Raw genomic sequence first — 13,248 nt, forward strand, 5'->3', positions numbered from 1 at the left:
TAAACCTTATCTACTTACATCACATCCTAGAGCTATTCAAAAAAGTAACACAGCTTAGACTCTGTAAACTGTGGTTACTGACACAGGAAAAAGACGTGCAAAATGTTAACATTCTTATCTATGCATCATAAAAGTCCATCTATCTACCTATTCATCTATATCTCTGACATTTGTTCCCTTCTGGGACTCCCCCTAGGGAGTGGCCATAGTTAGAGTCTCCATAACTAGTGAACTCCAGAGCTGCTTCTTATGCTTTTAGTGCCTCACCCTTAACAGGCCACTGGCAGAGGGGAAGTCTGACACAGTGTTTGCAAGGCTTTTCTCAAATTTTCCTACCTACTATTTCTACCTAAAATGTATCTGATTACACCCCCTGAGACATATGAAAAGAGAAAATGAAACGTTTGAGGACATCTAGTGTAAGGTCGTTTGATCAAGTAATGAAAGGGTAAGAGAAAGGTGTGGTATCTCATCTTTATGTTGAAGGCTCCAGTCAAGGACAAAAGTCCACACCAAGGTTGGGCCTTAATTGAAATAGAAAAAGAAAAGAAAGGTGTGGTATCTTATCTTTATGTTGAAGGCTCCAGTCACGGACAAAAGTCCACACCAAGGTTGGGCCTTAATTGAAATAGAAAAAGAAAAGACAAAGTATTTATGAATTTTGGAGGTCATAGTCATTGGAAAAAAAACATGAGACAATATAGATTTTCTATAGCTTAGGCATGCAGGAATAGAAGCAGGTATCAAAATGGCCAACCCTTGAGTATTGCATGGTATTGCACACAAGTAGCCAACTGTCGAGAGCAAAAAACAAACTAATACCCGTACAAGAGGGAAAGTGAACCAATATTGTGGGGTAGTGCAAGGGGGGTTCAAGTTTGGAAATTAGCCTGAGAAAGTTTAAAAGTCACTTTTGACTCAACTCTGTCAAGAATGCATAGAGATAGAACCACCCCAAAAGTGAGAGCAGTACACCATACAAGGATGTATCAATTCCTTGTCTAAACGGAGCAACTGTTCAGAAGAGAAATTTTGACATCTAAACAAGACACCCAATTTCTTTGGGGCAGACCTAGCTATTCCTGTGAGGTGGGGTTTCCAAGAAAAACTGGATGTTACATTAATACCAAATTTATTAAAAAAGGGGGTGACTGTATTGTTGACTGGTTGGTAAGGTTATTTAATGTATGTATGACTCATGGTGAGGTGCCTGAGGATTGGCGGAATGCGTGCATAGTGCCATTGTACAAAGGCAAAGGGGATAAGAGTGAATGCTCAAATTACAGAGGTATAAGATTGTTGAGTATTCCTGGTAAATTATATGGGAGGGTATTGATTGAGAGGGTGAAGGCATGTACAGAGCATCAGATTGGGGAAGAGCAGTGTGGTTTCAGAAGTGGTAGAGGATGTGTGGATCAGGTGTTTGCTTTGAAGAATGTATGTGAGAAATACTTAGAAAAGCAAATGGATTTGTATGTAGCATTTATGGATCTGGAGAAGGCATATGATAGAGTTGATAGAGATGCTCTGTGGAAGGTATTAGGAATTTATGGTGTGGGAGGAAAGTTGTTAGAAGCAGTGAAAAGTTTTTATCGAGGATGTAAGGCATGTGTACGTGTAGGAAGAGAGGAAAGTGATTGGTTCTCAGTGAATGTAGGTTTGCGGCAGGGGTGTGTGATGTCTCCATGGTTGTTTAATTTGTTTATGGATGGGGTTGTTAGGGAGGTAAATGCAAGAGCTTTGGAAAGAGGGGCAAGTATGAAGTCTGTTGGGGATGAGAGAGCTTGGGAAGTGAGTCAGTTGTTGTTTGCTGATGATACAGCGCTGGTGGCTGATTCATGTGAGAAACTGCAGAAGCTGGTGACTGAGTTTGGTAAAGTGTGTGGAAGAAGAAAGTTAAGAGTAAATGTGAATAAGAGCAAGGTTATTAGGTACAGTAGGGTTGAGGGTCAAGTCAATTGGGAGGTGAGTTTGAATGGAGAAAAACTGGAGGAAGTGAAGTGTTTTAGATATCTGGGAGTGGATCTGGCAGCGGATGGAACCATGGAAGCGGAAGTGGATCATAGGGTGGGGGAGGGGGCGAAAATTCTGGGGGCCTTGAAGAATGTGTGGAAGTCGAGAACATTATCTCGGAAAGCAAAAATGGGTATGTTTGAAGGAATAGTGGTTCCAACAATGTTGTATGGTTGCGAGGCGTGGGCTATGGATAGAGTTGTGCGCAGGAGGGTGGATGTGCTAGAAATGAGATGTTTGAGGACAATGTGTGGTGTGAGGTGGTTTGATCGAGTGAGTAACGTAAGGGTAAGAGAGATGTGTGGAAATAAAAAGAGCGTGGTTGAGAGAGCAGAAGAGGGTGTTTTGAAGTGATTTGGGCACATGGAGAGGATGAGTGAGGAAAGATTGACCAAGAGGATATATGTGTCGGAGGTGGAGGGAGCAAGGAGAAGAGGGAGACCAAATTGGAGGTGGAAAGATGGAGTGAAAAAGATTTTGTGTGATCGGGGCCTGAACATGTAGGAGGGTGAAAGGAGGGCAAGGAATAGAGTGAATTGGAGCGATGTGGTATACCGGGGTTGACGTGCTGTCAGTGGATTGAATCAAGGCATGTGAAGCGTCTGGGGTAAACCATGGAAAGCTGTGTAGGTATGTATATTTGTGTGTGTGGACGTATGTATATACATGTGTATGGGGGGGGGGGCGCATTTCTTTTGTCTGTTTCCTTGCGCTACCTCGCAAACGCGGGAGACAGCGACAAAGTATAAAAAAAAAAAAAAAAACGTTAACTGAGTCATGAGGTCGAACCACAGAACTGTTTAAGAAGAGACGAGAGCTGTGACGAGTTTTCGACAGAGAGATGGGTAGAAACTGGGTCTTGGAGGCAGTAAACTTAACAAGACTTTGTCTAAGCTAATAAGATATCCTGTCCAAGACTGAGTTTACTGAGGAAGCTGTGTCAAGATGAGATGCAGATCAAGTGAGAAAAGAGGGAGCAGAATTGAAGGAGATGGATGAATGCAGCGTTGAGTCATCAGCATATAAATGCACTGGATTATTTGTGGAGGAGGGGAAATCATTTCAGAAAAAGGAGAGAGTGTAGGGGATGGGAAAGAACCTTAAGGGACACTGCTGTTGATGGCGAATAGTGCAGAGGCTGATCCATCAACAACCACAGAGATAAATCGGTTGGAGAGAAAGCTAGATATGAAGGAGTAAATTGAGGGAGGAAAGCCAAAAGTTTAAGAGATGACACTCTGATGCCACATACTATCAATAGCCTTAGATATGTCAAGGGCAACTACACATGACTCCCCAAAATCTTTCTGGGATGATGACCAGACATTATTAAGATAGGAAAGAATATCACCAGAGGATCTCGCCCTACAGAAACCATACCGGTGATAAGAGAGAAGGCTGATTTTTGGAGTGTTTTCAGGTATGGGAGATGAGGAGGGATTCAGTGCAAAGACTTTGGAAATGGTGGCTGTCAAAGCAACAGGACCATAGTTAGAGGAGTCAGAATGGTCACCCTTCTTAGGGATGGGATGTATCAATGCATGTTTCCTAGGAGAAGAAAGACCATAGGTAGAGGGGTCAGAACGGTCAACCTTCTTAGGGATGGGATGTATCAATGCATGTTTCCAAGAAGAAAAGTTTTGGTTTTTAAGCAGAAATGTAAGAGATGAACGAGCACAGGTGCAAGTTCAGAGGCACATTCTTTCAGTACATGGGTATGGAAGGAGACAGTAATCAAGAAAGTTAAAGATGGTATGCTAAAATGGTTTGGACATATGCTAGACATAATACATATACCTCATAACTTACTCGATCAAACCACCTCAGACCACATATTGTCCTCAAACATCTCATTTCCAACACATCCACCCTCTCCGCACAACCTTATCTATAGCCCATGCCTCGCACCCACATAACATCGATAGAACCAATCCTTCAAACATACACAATTTTACTCTATGAGATAACATTCTCATCTTCCACACATTCATCAACACTCCCAGAAATTTCGCCCCCTGCCCCACCCTATGACTCACTTCCGCTTCCATGGTTCCATCCGCTGCCAAATCCACTCCCAGATATCTAAAACACTTCACTTCCTCCAGTTTTTCTCCATTCAAACTTACCTCCCAATTGACTTGTCCCTCAACCCTGCTGTGCCTAATAACCTTGCTCTTATTCACATTTACTCTCAGCTCTATTCTTTCAAACACTTTACTAAACTCAGTCATCAGCTTCTGCAGTTTCTCACCCAAATCAGCCACCAGTGCTCACTTCCCCAGCCTACTAATCCACGACAGATCGCATACTTGCCCCTCTCTCCAAAACTCTTGCATTCCCCTCCTTCCCCTCCCAAACCATCCCATCCATAAACAAATCAAACAACCATGGAGACATCAAGCACCCCTGCTGCAAACCAACATTCACTGAGACCAATCACTTTCCTCTCTTCCTACACATACACATGCCTTACATCTTTGGTAAAAACTTTTCACTGCTTCTAGCAACTTACCTTCCACACCAAATACTCTTAATACCTTCCACAGAGCATCACTATCAACTCTATCATATGCCTTCTTCAGATCAATAAATACTACATACAAACTCGTCTGTTTTTCTAAGTATTTCTCACATACATTCTTCAAAGCAAACACCTGATCCACACATCCTTTACCACTTCTGATAACACACTGCTCTTTCCCGATCTGATGTTCTGTACATGCCTTTACCCTCTCAATCAATACCCTCCCATATAATTTCCCAGGAATACTCAACAAACTTATACCTCTGTAATTTGAACACTTACCTTTACCCCCTTTGCCTTTGTACAATGGCACTATGCATGCTTTCTGCCAATCCTCAGGCAGTTCACCATGAACCATACATACACTGAACGTCCATACCAACCAGTCAACAACACAATCACCCGCTTTTTTAATAAGGTCCACTGCAAAACCATCCAAACCTGCTGCCTTGCCATCTTTCATCTTCTGCAAATCTTTCACTACCTCTTCTCTGTTTACCAAACCATTATCCCAGACCCTCACACTTCGCACACCACCTCGACCAAAACACCTCATCTCTCTACCATTCTATCATCATACACATTCAACAAACCTTCAAAATACTCACTCCAATCTCCTTCTCACATCACCACTTCTTGTAATTACCTCCCCATTAGCTCTCTTCACCGATATTCCCATTTGTTCTCGTCTTACGCATGTTGTTTACCTCCTTCAAAAACATCTTTTTATTATCCCTGAAATTTAATGAGACTCTCACCCCAACTCTCATTTGCCCTCTTTTTCACCTCTTGCACCATTCTCTTGACCTCATGCCTCATTCTTTTATACATCTCCCAGTCACTTGCACTATTTCCCTGCAAAAATCGTCCAAACACCTTTTTCTTCTCTTTCACTAACAATCTTAATCCCACCACTCACTACCCTTTCTAATCTGGCCACCTCCTACCTTTCTCATGCCACAGGCATCTTTTGCGCAAGCCATCACTACTTCCTGGAATGCATCCCATTCCGCCCCCACTCTTCTTACGTCATTTCCTCTCACCTTTTTCAATTCTGCACTCAATCTCTCCTGGTACTTCCTCAAACAAGTCTCCTTTCCAAGCTCACTTACTCTCACCATATTCTTCATCCCAACATTCTCTCTTCTCTTCTGAAAACCTCACACACACAAACACACACACACACACACACACACACACACGTGTGAATGCAAGAGTTTTGGAAAGAAGGGCAAGTATGCAGCCTGTTGTGGATGAGAGAGCTTGGGAAGCGATTCATTTGTTGTTTGCTGACGATACAGCACTGGTAGCCTGATTCGGGTGAGAAACTGCAGAAGCTGGTGACTAAGACTAGTAAAATGTATGAAAAAAGAAAGCTAACAGTAAATGGGAATAAGAGCAAGGTTATTAAGTACAGTAAGGTTGAGGGACAAGTCAATTGGGAGGTAAGTTTCAATGGAGAAAAACTGTAGGAAGTGAAGTGTTTTAGATATCTAGGAAAAGATTTGGTAGCGGATGGAACCATGGAAGCGGAAGTGAATCATAGGGTTGGAAAAGGGGCGAAAGTTCTGAGAGCGTTGAAAAAATGTGTGGAAGTTCAGAATGTTATCTTTGAAAGCAAAAATGGGTATGTTTGAAGGAATAGTGGTTCCAACAATGTTATATGGTTGTGAGGCGTGGGCTATGGATAGTTATGTATAGGAGGGTGGATGTGCTGGAAATGAGATGTTTGAGGCCAATATGTGGTGTGAGGTGGTTTGATCGAGTAAGTAATGATAGGGTAAGAGAGATGTGTGGAAATAAAAAGAGAGTGGTTGAGAGAGCAGAAGAGGGTGTTCTGAAATGGTTTGGTCACATGGAGAGAATGAGTGAAGAAAAATTGACCAAGAAGATATATGTGTCAGAGGTGGAGGGAATGAGGAGAAGTGGGAGACCAAATTGGAGGTGGAAAGATGGATTGAAAAAGATTTTGAGTGATCGGGGCCTGAACATGCAGGAGGGTGAAAGGCATGCAAGGAATAGAGTGAATTGGAATGATGTGGTATACCGGGGTCGACATGCTGTCCATGGATCAAACCAGGGCATGTGAAGTGCCTGGGGTAAACCATGGAAAGTTCTGTGGGGCCTGGATATGGCAAAGGGAGCTGTGGTTGCGGTGCATTATTACATGGCAGCTAGAGACTGAGTGTGAACGAATGTGGCCTTTGTTGTCTTTTCCTCGCGCTACCTCACATGCCTTTCACCCTCCTGTATGTTCAGGCCCCAATCACTCAAAAATCTTTTTCACTCCATCTTTCCACATCCAATTTGGTCTCCCATTTCTCCTCGTTCCCTCCACCTCTGACACATATATCCTCTTGGTCAATCTTTCCTCACTCATTCTCTCCATGTGACCAACCATCAAAACACTCTTGCTCCTCAACCATGCTCTTTTTATACCACTTATCTCTCTTTCCTATTTACTACTCAATCAACCACCTCACCCATATGTCCTAACATCTCATTTCAGCATTCACCTCTGCGCACAACTCTATCCATAGCCCACGCCTCGCAACCATACAACATTGTTGGAACCACTATTCCTTCAAACATACCCATTTTTGCTTTCCGAGATAATGTTCTCGACTTCCATACATTCTTCAAGGCTCCCAGAATTTTCACCCCCTCCCCCACCCTATGATCCACTTCCGCTTCCATGGTTCCATCCGCTGCCAGATCCACTCCCAGATATCTAAAACACTTCACTTCCTCCAGTTTTTCTTCATTCAAACTTACCTCCCAATTCACTTGACCCTCAACCCTAATGAACCTAATAACCTTGCTCTTATTCACATTTACTCTTAACTTTCTTCTTTCACACACTTTACCAAACTCAGTCACCAGCTTCTGCAGTTTCTCACATGAATCAGCCACCAGCGCTGTATCATCAGCGAACAACAACTGACTCACTTCCCAAGCTCTCTCATCCCCAACAGACTTCATACTTCATATATATATATATATATATATGTGGGGTCGTTAGGGAGGTGAAGGCAAGAGTTTTGGAAAGAGGGGCAAGTATGAAGTCTGTTATATACATATATATATATATATATATATATATATATATATATATATATATATATATATATATATATATATATATATATGGGAGCGGGGGGCTGGAAATCCTCCCCTCTCTATTTTTTTTTTTAATTTTCCAAAAGAAGGAACAGAGAAGGGGGCCAGGTGAGGATATTCCCTCAAAGGCCCAGTCCTCTGTTCTTAATGCAACCTCGCTAATGCGGGAAATGGCGAATAGTTTGAAAGAAAAGAAGAAAGATATATATATATATTTTTTTTTTATTTTTTATTATACTTTGTCGCTGTCTCCCGCGTTTGCGAGGTAGCGCAAGGAAACAGACGAAAGAAATGGCCCAACCCCCCCCCCCCCATACACATGCATATACATACGTCCACACACGCAAATATACATACCTACACAGCTTTCCATGGTTTACCCCAGACGCTTCACATGCCTTGCTTCAATCCACTGACAGCACGTCAACCCCGGTATACCACATCGCTCCAATTCACTCTATTCCTTGCCCTCCTTTCACCCTCCTGCATGTTCAGGCCCCGATCACACAAAATCTTTTTCACTCCATCTTTCCACCTCCAATTTGGTCTCCCTCTTCTCCTTGTTCCCTCCACCTCCGACACATATATCCTCTTGGTCAATCTTTCCTCACTCATCCTCTCCATGTGCCCAAACCACTTCAAAACACCCTCTTCTGCTCTCTCAACCACGCTCTTTTTATTTCCACACATCTCTCTTACCCTTACATTACTCACTCGATCAAACCACCTCACACCACACATTGTCCTCAAACATCTCATTTCCAGCACATCCATCCTCCTGCGCACAACTCTATCCATAGCCCACGCCTCGCAACCATACAACATTGTTGGAACCACTATTCCTTCAAACATACCCATTTTTGCTTTCCGAGATAATGTTCTCGACTTCCACACATTCTTCAAGGCCCCCAGGATTTTCGCCCCCTCCCCCACCCTATGATCCACTTCCGCTTCCATGGTTCCATCCGCTGCCAGATCCACTCCCAGATATCTAAAACACTTCACTTCCTCCAGTTTTTCTCCATTCAAACTCACCTCCCAATTGACTTGACCCTCAACCCTACTGTACCTAATAACCTTGCTCTTATTCACATTTACTCTTAACTTTCTTCTTCCACACACTTTTCCAAACTCAGTCACCAGCTTCTGCAGTTTCTCACATGAATCAGCCACCAGCACTGTATCATCAGCGAACAACAACTGACTCACTTCCCAAGCTCTCTCATCCCCAACAGACTTCATACTTGCCCCTCTTTTTTTTTTTTTTTTTGCTTTGTCGCTGTCTCCCGCGTTTGCGAGGTAGCGCAAGGAAACAGATGAAAGAAATGGCCCAACCCACTCCCATACACATGCCTTGATTCAATCCACTGACAGCACGTCAACCCCGGTATACCACATCGCTCCAATTCACTTTATTCTTTGCCCTCCTTTCACCCTCCTGCATGTTCAGGCCCCGATCACACAAAATCTTTTTCACTCCATCTTTCCACCTCCAATTTGGTCTCCCTCTTCTCCTCGTTCCCTCCACCTCCGACACATATATCCTCTTGGTCAATCTTTCCTCACTCATTCTCTCCATGTGACCAAACCATTTCAAAACACCCTCTTCTGCTCTCTCAACCACGCTCTTTTTATTTCCACACATCTCTCTTACCCTTACGTTACTTACTCGATCAAACCACCTCACACCACACATTGTCCTCAAACATCTCATTTCCAGCACATCCATCCTCCTGCGCACAACTATCCATAGTCCACGCCTCGCAACCATACAACATTGTTGGAACCACTATTCCTTCAAACATACCCATTTTTGCTTTCCGAGATAATGTTCTCGACTTCCACACATTCTTCAAGGCTCCCAGAATTTTCGCCCCCTCCCCCACCCTATGATCCACTTCCGCTTCCATGGTTCCATCCGCTGCCAGATCCACTCCCAGATATCTAAAACACTTCACTTCCTCCAGTTTTTCTCCATTCAAACTCACCTCCCAATTGAATTGACCCTCAACCCTACTGTACCTAATAACCTTGCTCTTATTCACATCTACTCTTAACTTTCTTCTTTCACACACTTATATATATATATATATATATATATATATATATATATATATCTTTTTTCTTTTCTTTCATACTATTCGCCATTTCCCGCATTAGCGAGGTAGCGTTGAGAACAGAGGACTGGGCCATTGAGGGAATATCCTCACCTGGGCCCCTTCTCTGTTCCCTCTTTTGGAAAATTAAAAAAAAAAGTGAGAGGGGAGGATTTCCAGCCCCCCGCTCCCTCCCCTTTTAGTCGCCTTCTACGACACGCAGGGAATACGTGGGAAGTATTCTTTCTCCCCTATATATATTTATATCTATTTATTATACTTTGTCGCTGTCTCCCGCGTTTGCGAGGTAGCGCAAGGAAACAGATGAAAGAAATGGCCCAACCCACTCCCATACACATGCCTTGATTCAATCCACTGACAGCACGTCAACCCCGGTATACCACATCGCTCCAATTCACTTTATTCTTTGCCCCTCCTTTCACCCTCCTGCATGTTCAGGCCCCGATCACACAAAATCTTTTTCACTCCATCTTTCCACCTCCAATTTGGTCTCCCTCTTCTCCTCGTTCCCTCCACCTCCGACACATATATCCTCTTGGTCAATCTTTCCTCACTCATTCTCTCCATGTGACCAAACCATTTCAAAACACCCTCTTCTGCTCTCTCAACCACGCTCTTTTTATTTCCACACATCTCTCTTACCCTTACGTTACTTACTCGATCAAACCACCTCACACCACACATTGTCCTCAAACATCTCATTTCCAGCACATCCATCCTCCTGCGCACAACTCTATCCATAGTCCACGCCTCGCAACCATACAACATTGTTGGAACCACTATTCCTTCAAACATACCCATTTTTGCTTTCCGAGATAATGTTCTCGACTTCCACACATTCTTCAAGGCTCCCAGAATTTTCGCCCCCTCCCCCACCCTATGATCCACTTCCACTTCCATGGTTCCATCCGCTGCCAGATCCACTCCCAGATATCTAAAACACTTCACTTCCTCCAGTTTTTCTCCATTCAAACTCACCTCCCAATTGAATTGACCCTCAACCCTACTGTACCTAATAACCTTACTCTTATTCACATTTACTCTTAACTTTCTTCTTTCACACACTTATATATATATATATATATATATATATATATATATATATATATATATATATATATATATATATCTTTTTCTTTTCTTTCATACTATTCGCCATTTCCCGCATTAGCGAGGTAGCGTTGAGAACAGAGGACTGGGCCATTGAGGGAATATCCTCACCTGGGCCCCTTCTCTGTTCCCTCTTTTGGAAAATTAAAAAAAAAAGTGAGAGGGGAAGATTTCCAGCCCCCCGCTCCCTCCCCTTTTAGTCGCCTTCTACGACACGCAGGGAATACGTGGGAAGTATTCTTTCTCCCCTATATATATTTATATCTATTTATTATACTTTGTCGCTGTCTCCCGCGTTTGCGAGGTAGCGCAAGGAAACAGACAAAAGAAATGGCCCAACCCCCCCCATACACATGTATATACATACGTCCACACACGCAAATATACATACCTACACAGCTTTCCATGGCTTACCCCAGACGCTTCACATGCCTTGATTCAATCCACTGACAGCACGTCAACCCCGGTATACCACATCGCTCCAATTCACTCTATTCCTTGCCCTCCTTTCACCCTCCTGCATGTTCAGGCCCCGATCACACAAAATCTTTTTCACTCCATCTTTCCACCTCCAATTTGGTCTCCCTCTTCTCCTTGTTCCCTCCACCTCTGACACATATATCCTCTTGGTCAATCTTTCCTCACTCATCCTCTCCATGTGCCCAAACCACTTCAAAACACCCTCTTCTGCTCTCTCAACCACGCTCTTTTTATTTCCACACATCTCTCTTACCCTTACGTTACTCACTCGATCAAACCACCTCACACCACACATTGTCCTCAAACATCTCATTTCCAGCACATCCATCCTCCTGCGCACAACTCTATCCATAGCCCACGCCTCGCAACCATACAACATTGTTGGAACCACTATTCCTTCATACATACCCATTTTTGCTTTCCGAGATAATGTTTTCGACTTCCACACATTCTTCAAGGCCCCCAGAATTTTTGCCCCCTCCCCCACCTTATGATCCACTTCCGCTTCCATGGTTCCATCCGCTGCCAGATCCACTCCCAGATATCTAAAACACTTCATTTCCTCCAGTTTTTCTCCATTCAAACTCACCTCCCAATTGACTTGACCCTCAACCCTACTGTACCTAATAACCTTGCTCTTATTCACATTTACTCTTAACTTTCTTCTTCCACACACTTTACCAAACTCATATATATATATATATATATATATTCCCTGGGGATAGGGGAGAAAGAATACTTCCCACGTATTCCCTGCGTGTCGTAGAAGGCGACTAAAAGGGAAGGGAGTGGGGGGCTGGAAATCCTCCCCTCTCGTTTTTTTTTTTTTAATTTTCCAAAAGAAGGAACAGAGAAGAGGTCCAGGAGAGGATATTCCCTCAAAGGCCCAGTCCTCTGTTCTTAACGCTACCTCGCTATCACGGGAAATAGCGAATAGTATGAAAAAAAAAAATATATATATATATATATATATATATATATATATATATATATATGTGTGTGTGTGTGTGTGTGTGTGTGTGTGTTACAAATGGAGATGAACAGCATGTGGAGCTGTGGGCTGAAAAAGGACTGGCAACTGGAAATACGTGGTGTAAAAGGAGGGATATACACCAGTGTACATATGTGAATAAAAGATATGGTCAGTGGGCATTATCAGATTACATATCAATAGGTAGGCATGTAAAAGAGAGACTTTTGCATGAAAATGTGCTGAGGGGGATAGCTGGTGGGATGTCTGATCTTGTGGAGGCAAGTGCAAAGGTTTCAGAAAAAGAGGAAACAATGTTGGGGAGAAGGGAGTGGTGAGAGTGAGTGAGTTTGGAAAGGAGACCTGTGTGAAGAAATAAATGCTAGGAGATATTGAGTGTTGAATGGCAAAAGATGAGAGTAAATGAAAAGAGGGGAGTGAGTGAGGAATGGGAGATACTTAAGGAAGCAGTAATGTCATGTGCAAGAGATGCTCATGGCATGCAAAAGGTGGGAGGTGGGCAGAATAGAAAGGTTAGAGTGGTGTGATGAAGTAAAGTTGTGAGTGAAAGAGAAGAGAGGCATTTGGGTGGTACTTACAGGGAAGGTATGTAAATGATTGGGAGATGTATAAGAGAAAGCAGCAACAGGTCAAGATGAAGGTCCAAAGGATGAAAAAGATGGCAAATGAGTGTTGGGGTAAGCAAGTATCAGTAAACTTTTGGGAGAATAAGATGCTTTGGAAGGTGCTAAATAATGTGCAGAGGACATGAGAACAAATGGGAAAATCAGTGAAGCCAGCAAAAGGGAAAGTGATGACAAGCAGTGATGAAGCGAGGAGGAGATGGAATGAGTATTTAGAAGGACTTTTAAATGTGTTTGATGAAAGCGTGGTAAATGTACGGTATTTTGGTT

The 13,248-nt window shown here is 43.1% G+C and overlaps 1 protein-coding gene across 1 annotated transcript in view; it reads right to left on the reverse strand.

The window, feature by feature from the left end:
• Window positions 1-13,248, reverse strand: part of AGO1 (protein argonaute-2) — a 237,315-nt gene that overhangs the window by 179,335 nt on the left and 44,732 nt on the right. The window lies entirely within an intron of this gene.

This window comes from Panulirus ornatus, chromosome 48 (assembly GCF_036320965.1).
Source record: "Panulirus ornatus isolate Po-2019 chromosome 48, ASM3632096v1, whole genome shotgun sequence".
NCBI lineage: Eukaryota > Metazoa > Arthropoda > Malacostraca > Decapoda > Palinuridae > Panulirus > Panulirus ornatus.